Here is a 7,114-nt window from a genome sequence, read left to right on the forward strand (position 1 = left end):
TGGGTGTAGGTCTCTTTGTGTTTATTTTTATATCTATATAGATATAAAGATATAAACAACACATACAAACAACAGCTTAAAGTGGATCTCTGCTATTTTTACACACCATTTTCCACTGGAGCAGGTAGACTTATTTGCATATTTATTACATATATTTTACCCAGGATATCTATAAGTACAATGCCACGTCTCATTGACTGTTTATTCCTACAGCCAGCCAAGGTTGTTATGTGGAAAATTCGGAAGAAAAATTTTAATACGTATTAGCCACAACTCTAAATAGAATAAAAGGAACTGGTAGCGATTATGAGCCTAAGGCTATACAGTGTAATATATACAATCATTCATCAGGTAACAGTAGTACTAATGCAACCTTGGCAGGAAGAGTAACAAGGTATAGTGGTCACTTCTAGAAAGATATCATTTTCTCACAGTTACCACATAATTGACTATGAAATGTTATCCTATATGTATAGAAAGAGAGAGAGTAAGGCAGGGGTGGCCAACCTGAGCCTGAGAAGGAGCCAGAATTTACCAATGTAAATTGCCAAAGAGCCACAGTAATATGTCAGCAGCCCCCCATCAGCTCCTCTGCCCCACTGGCAGCCTTGCAGATCAGCGCCTCCCCACACCTCTCGATCAGCTGTTTTGTGGCATACAGGAGGCTCTGGTGGGGAAGGGGGAGGAGCAAGGGCATGGCAGGCTCAGGGGAGGGGTGGAAAGGGGTGGAGTGGAGGCAGGGCCAGGGGTTGAGCAATGAGCACCCCCCAGCACATTGGAAAGATGGCGCCTGTAGCTCCAGCCACGGGACTGGCCACCCCTGGACTAAGGCATAACTGTATCACAATGTAATCTGTGGGCAAATGCTGACATTTTGTTGGCAATGACTGTACAGTGATGTGAATTAAATAACCCTTAGGATTAGGGAATGTTCTCCAAATTTGATAACAGACTTCCTGAGGTTGAAGGAGTGTCATAGTAGTCAGACCAAGTGAAAAAGCCAGAGTAGGGGAGCAGTGAGGACTAGAAAAGTACATGACATTCTGAAAATATCCCCCTAAAGTTGGTAGGTTGCTCCTTTAAGATTGACTGCTTTTCTTCTCTGTTCTGATGGAGAGTCCTCATGCAGGCATCCATATGTGTGCTGGGCTACAAGCTCAAGCAGCAGCCTGACAGTTCATGCTTCTCTTCTGTTGCCACAGCACTCAGGGCTAGATTTTTAAAGGTGTTTAGGTGCTTAGAGATGCAGACAGGTGCCTAGTGAGATTTTCAAAAGCCCATGAAAGACTGCTGTATTGGAAGTTCTCTTCTAGTAAGGAAATGGATGTGTGGCATCTCTCCTGGCCTGCAGCTGTGGGATGAGGCAGGATGTGCTGGGAGTTGCAGAGGAAGCAAGAGTGCATTGTGATGGGGCAAGAGACTTACTCAGTGTCATGAGAAATGCTGCAAAGAAAAGTATAAGTACCTAGAGGCTTCATGTGGGGTGAAGGGATGATACATATGGCAAGATACTTAGACCAATGAACCTGGGGGAGAGGGAGGCTCTTGTTAGTTAGTGTGGGCTCTTGTCCTTGAATTATTATGAATAGAAATGGAATGGGAGATTTGCCCCACTGAATATGGCTTTGCAAGAGTGTGTGCCTGTCTTCCTCACAGCAACTATTTTTATGACAATAATAAATTTCTAAACCCATAGTAGCAGTTCTGATGTATCATGCAGCTCTACCTGCCTCTTACCCAGATGTACATGTGAGGGTTGAGGCAAGGGCACAAAGTCCCTTTCCCTCTACCTAGATTTGCATAGTATGAATAGTGACTAGGTAGAATTTCAGTCCCTGTGCACAGGGAGCAGAATTTCAGTCCATTTCTTCTCCAGTGGGTCACTCAGTGTCTTAAAGGTAGCAAAAAGATGGGGCTATGGCCTCCCTCCATCAGCCACAGAGCAGAATACTCCGAGTGAAGGGGTACAGCAGTTGTAACATTTCTCTTGTATGTCCTGGAGCACCAGGAGACATTCTCCCGCCTAATTCTCCCTGAAGCAATGCAGCTCTGCACCACCCTTACTCTGGGCTTCAGCCTGAAAGCCTGATCTCATCTGAACAGAGAAGAAGGCAAATAGGTTGTAGATAGGGTTTCAAAGCAGATCATAAGATAATGTCACCATGCTTGTTTCATATAAACAGGCTATTGACGAACCTGCTTAGTGATATAAGAACACATACAAATGTGAAAAATGAATTTAGGATGGCAGAACATTTTGATCTCAAAACAGATCACACTTTTACATTCAAATATTTAAAAACAAATTCACTTTGAAAAAAATATATCTTTATGGTTGAATCCCTTTACTGTTTACACCACACACAGTATTTCTAGCATTGGTTTCCATATTGGTTTAAAGAGTCTTTAATTGCAAAGCTTCTTTCCAGATTCCTACTGCACATGACACCCAGCTTCAAACGCTTGATTCACCTTGAATCTGAAATTTCTGTTTACCTGCATTAATAGAGTACAATAAGAGACCAAAGGGAATTTATTTTCATGTTCTTTTCTTAAGGGTTGCCTACGTAGGGGAGGGAGACTGCACACTAGCTTTCGGTTTTTTCATATTAAAATGCCTTGCCACTTCTAAAAGTCTGTCCCCTTGTGCAAAATCAGCATATTAAATACTGCCCTTGGCATAGAAACTTTGACACTGTTTTTTTGCCTGTCACATCATGATGTCAAGCTATCACAACACAGGCTACATATAATGATAATATTGAATGAGTCCTGAAGATATTTTAGGAGACAAACCTGCAAGGAGTACTGCTGAGCACTTCAGAGAGGTGCCAAATACCTTTTAATCTGACTCAGAATCTCTCTGAAGATACACAGCACCTTCCAGATTCAAGCTTTTTGTGTCTCATAAGTCAGACATGGAACATTCTCTTCAAAATTGAGTCTGTCTCACAAAATTCAATAGAAGTTGTAGTGATACATATTTAATTTCCTAACTTCTACAGCCAAAAAAGGCTGTATAAACCAGAGAAAGATGGAAATAAAACACAAATTTTGGTTGCCTTTTCCCCCATGTATGTTAAAATCTCTAATAGTAAGAACCATTTCATGACTGATGCTCTATATCCTACCTATATAAGAGGCACTGCAGCAAACGCAGTATTATATAGAATATGATTAAGCATGCTGCAAGTGTCTCTAACCACCTCCTGCCAGAGAGTTTTCTATGATCCTAACAGCATGTTTGTTAATTGTTTAATTGCTCTTTCTGTTTTGAGTTTGTCAAGAATTAGAAGGGAAAGATGACAAAGGGCATTTGATAGGATTGGGGAAAGTGGTATATAATATCTATTGTTTGTTGTCTATTCAACAGTAGTTATTAAGGATTTAGGTTTTACCCTCTTGAGTAGAAATTAAAAAATAAGGAGTGACTTCAAATTATTTAAAAACATTATTAAAAGTGTTGAAAGAAAATTAAATATTTTGTGAGGGCAACTTTGATATGTATCAGGAAACTGGAAAATTTAAAAAATGATTTATCAGTCTGCCTCTTGACTATAGGAAAAATTCCCAGTGTTCATTAGAGATTGATATTTCAAATAAATTCCTCAACTACCTCTGGAATTATACTAAGGAATGTCTCAAAAATCATATATCTGTCAAGTCACTGAGATTCTGAGAGTGATGCAACCTCTGGGACCCCTTTACATGTACCCATGGTCATTGTCATTATCACTGATCAACTTGACAGCTATCAGTTTCTTCCCCAAAACCTAGGATTCCCATATTAAGCACTGGAATAATTCCTTTTTTATTGCTCGTATTTCATTGCTGCATCTTTCTGCTGAGTTAACTAGTTTTAGACAGACTCTTCCACTCTCCCAAAGGATATGTACTTCTTCCTAATAGCACAAAAGAAAGTGTGGATTTTGACAGGTCTGTAAAAATCTTAGTCATAAAGTCCAATCCTATTCTTCCAGATAATGCATTCAGAGACTCAGCATACTTGTTGCAGACATCTCTGTATCAGTGAGGAAGAGGGTCCTTCCTATTGTCAGACCCATCTTTGTAGAGACAGCAACAAGAAGGAATTCAGATTCCTAATGAGGCTGGTTCATACTATTTTGATCCTTTGCCTTTGTTGTTTAGTTGCTGGAAATGGTCAGAATGTATTGTTTATGTTGCCAGTACTCTGTGTCTGATTCTGATCTAACTCATGTTGGTGTAGTTCCATTGGCTTTACATCCTTGTAAGTGGCACTACAATCAGACACATTCTATATAAATAGCTGGCACATTTTTCTTTTTCAGTTGTCCCCCTTAGGGTTACCACTATGTACCCTGGTACACTGGCTGCCAGTATGTTTAATTACCGGTATGTGCCCCGTTCTACACACTTTTTCAAAACCTACATTTAATTATTTACATTGCTTGTGTTTAAGCTAAAATCCCTGTCTTGGGATGGACTGGTACTCCCATAGGTGGTATTTTATTGTGGGTACCCTCCAGGCTGCATGCCCTACTCACCAGCTTTTTCCCTAACCACCAGAAGCATTCTGGATAGAGTTTCCCTGTGGCAGGAAATGTTACAGGCATCCATCAGTAGAGCTCCTCAAATGGTGTGGGCCAATCACTACAGATAGTTGCACAGACTGACATCTCCATAGGAAAACCGGGTTGATGACATGCGTTCACCCACTCTCTTTACTGGAATTCTTCAGAGGAGAATTTTTAGAGTGGATCTGTCATAACTATAAAAGGAAGGGTAACAGCTGTCCTGTGTACAGGACTATAAAATCCCTCCTGGCCAGAGACTCCAAAATCCTTTTCCCTGTAAAGGGTTAAGAAGCTCAGGTAACCTGGCTGGCATCTGACCTAAAGGACCAATAAGGAGACAAGATACTTTCAAATCTTGGGGGGGGAAGGTTGTTGTTTGTGTTCTTTGTTTGGGAGTGTGTTCGTTCTCGGGACTGAGAGGGACCAGACATCAATCCAGGTTCTCCACATCTTTCTAAACAAGTCTCTCCTATTTCAAACTTGTAAGTAAATAGTCAGGCAAGGCGTTTTAGTTTTACTTTGTTTTCTCAACTTGTAAATGTACCTTTTACTAGAGTGTTTATCTTTGTTTGCTGTACTTTGAACCTAAGACTAGAGGGGAGTCCTCTGAGCTCTTTAAGTTTGATTACCCTGTAAGGTTAATTTCCATACTGATTTTACAGAGATGATTTTTACCTTTTTCTTTAATTAAAAACCTTCTTTTTAAGAACCTGATTGATTTTTTCCCTTGTTTTAGATCCAAGGGGGTTGGATCTGTATTCACCAGGAGTTGGTGGGAGAAAGAAAGGGGGATGGTTAATTTCTCCTTGTTTTAAGATCCCAGGGGGGTTGGAACTCTATTCACCAGGAGTTGGTGGGAGGAAGGAGGGGAATGGTTAATTTCTCCTTGTTTTAAGATCCAAGGGGTTTGGATCTGTATTTACCAGGGAATTGGTGAAAGGTTTCTCAAGGCTTCCCAGGGGAGGGAATCCATTGGGATGGTGGCAGCGGACCAGACCTAAGCCGGTAGTTAAGCTTAGAAGTTTTCATGCAGGCCCCTACATTTGTACCCTAAAGTTCAAAGTGGGGATACAGCCTTGACAGGATCTAAGAGATAATTCCTGCTTTCCTTGCAGTGTTTAGTGTTTAGTCACTGGCAGCCAATGACCAGTATTTATAAGTGTTCACATACTTCTTCTACGTTCACCTAAATATTACCAATAAGGTAGTTCTGCTAGTCTTTTATGGCAACTACTAGACTGTTAAACTGTTATTAATATTCAATTAAATCAATGGCTTATTCGTTCAGAAATGTATCTGAGACCCAATCCTGCTCACACTGAAGCCAGTGGGAGTTTAGCCATTGGATTCAATGGGAAAGGGGTTGGGCTCCCGAAAGATTTAGCAATGATTAAGCAGTAAGATTATTTTTTCAAATGGAAGGGAGGGGAAATATCTATAATGGAATAAATTGGTGAAATGGGGCATCTGCTTTAAAGTATTTACATTTCATCTGAAAAAATGTTTCCTAACACCTGGAAACCATCATTCCCCAATAGTTCATAGGGCATCTAAACAGTTCCTAAATCACAAACACATGAACTGGCTCCTTAGATTGAAATGGAGAGCCTGATAAATTGCTCTGTTCCATACATGGAGCTATTTACATATACTGAACAAACAGTAATTTAACTTTTTGAAAACTTCTAAGAAATTATATCTCAAGAAGAGTACCAGAGAGAGAATCTGAACAGTTCAATTTTCCTATTAAGCATATGATACATATTTGATTAGCTTACACATGTGGTGAGCTCTGAAAACAGAGTTTAGACCATAAAAATATCCTTGTTAACATCCTGCATGCAAAGCTGAAAATATTTTGTTAATTCACAACTTTTAAAAGATTAGAACTTTCTCTTTTCCTGAGTGCTCCTGAAAGCATTAATTTGCTGCTTTGGCTGACTCTCTAATGCTTATAATCGGGCCATCCACAGGAGCTAAACAGCTAGCATGAAAATCTATAATGATGAAGATCAGCAAAACAAGTTCATAGCTCAAAAGCATGCATTTGAGAAATTCGGCTTTTTTTAGTGTTAATAATAAAAAAGCCAGCAATTCAAATGATCATAACAGTTTAATTTGATCCTTTTCAAACAGCATTAGATTCTTTGCTTGCAAAAAAAAAATTCTCTTTAAGTCAGAGCAGCTCTTTAGGAGGCGCTGTAGCACTGCAAATATGTGAACTTATCAGTAAATTGCAACTCCTTAGCAGCATTGCTTCAGCTTGAGAATTAACTGTTCCTGCTACACATAACGCAGTGTATCTATCAGTGGCTACTGACTTTATGTTTGTTATAACATATGGGCCAAAGCCATTCTGTTCATATATTATAATGCCAACAGCTTGGAAAAACTGTACTTCCAAATCTTTTTCTTCATGAATCAGGTTTCCAAGCTGTTTACCTCTGCCTGCCCTCTTGCTCCACTATGCCTACTTTAATTCATACATTTTAGTGTGGCTGATGATGATGCAGTGCTCTACTGCAGCTAAACTCAGGTTGCTTGCATTCAGGTGTGAC

Source organism: Chrysemys picta, chromosome 5 (genome assembly GCF_011386835.1).
Source record: "Chrysemys picta bellii isolate R12L10 chromosome 5, ASM1138683v2, whole genome shotgun sequence".
NCBI lineage: Eukaryota > Metazoa > Chordata > Testudines > Emydidae > Chrysemys > Chrysemys picta.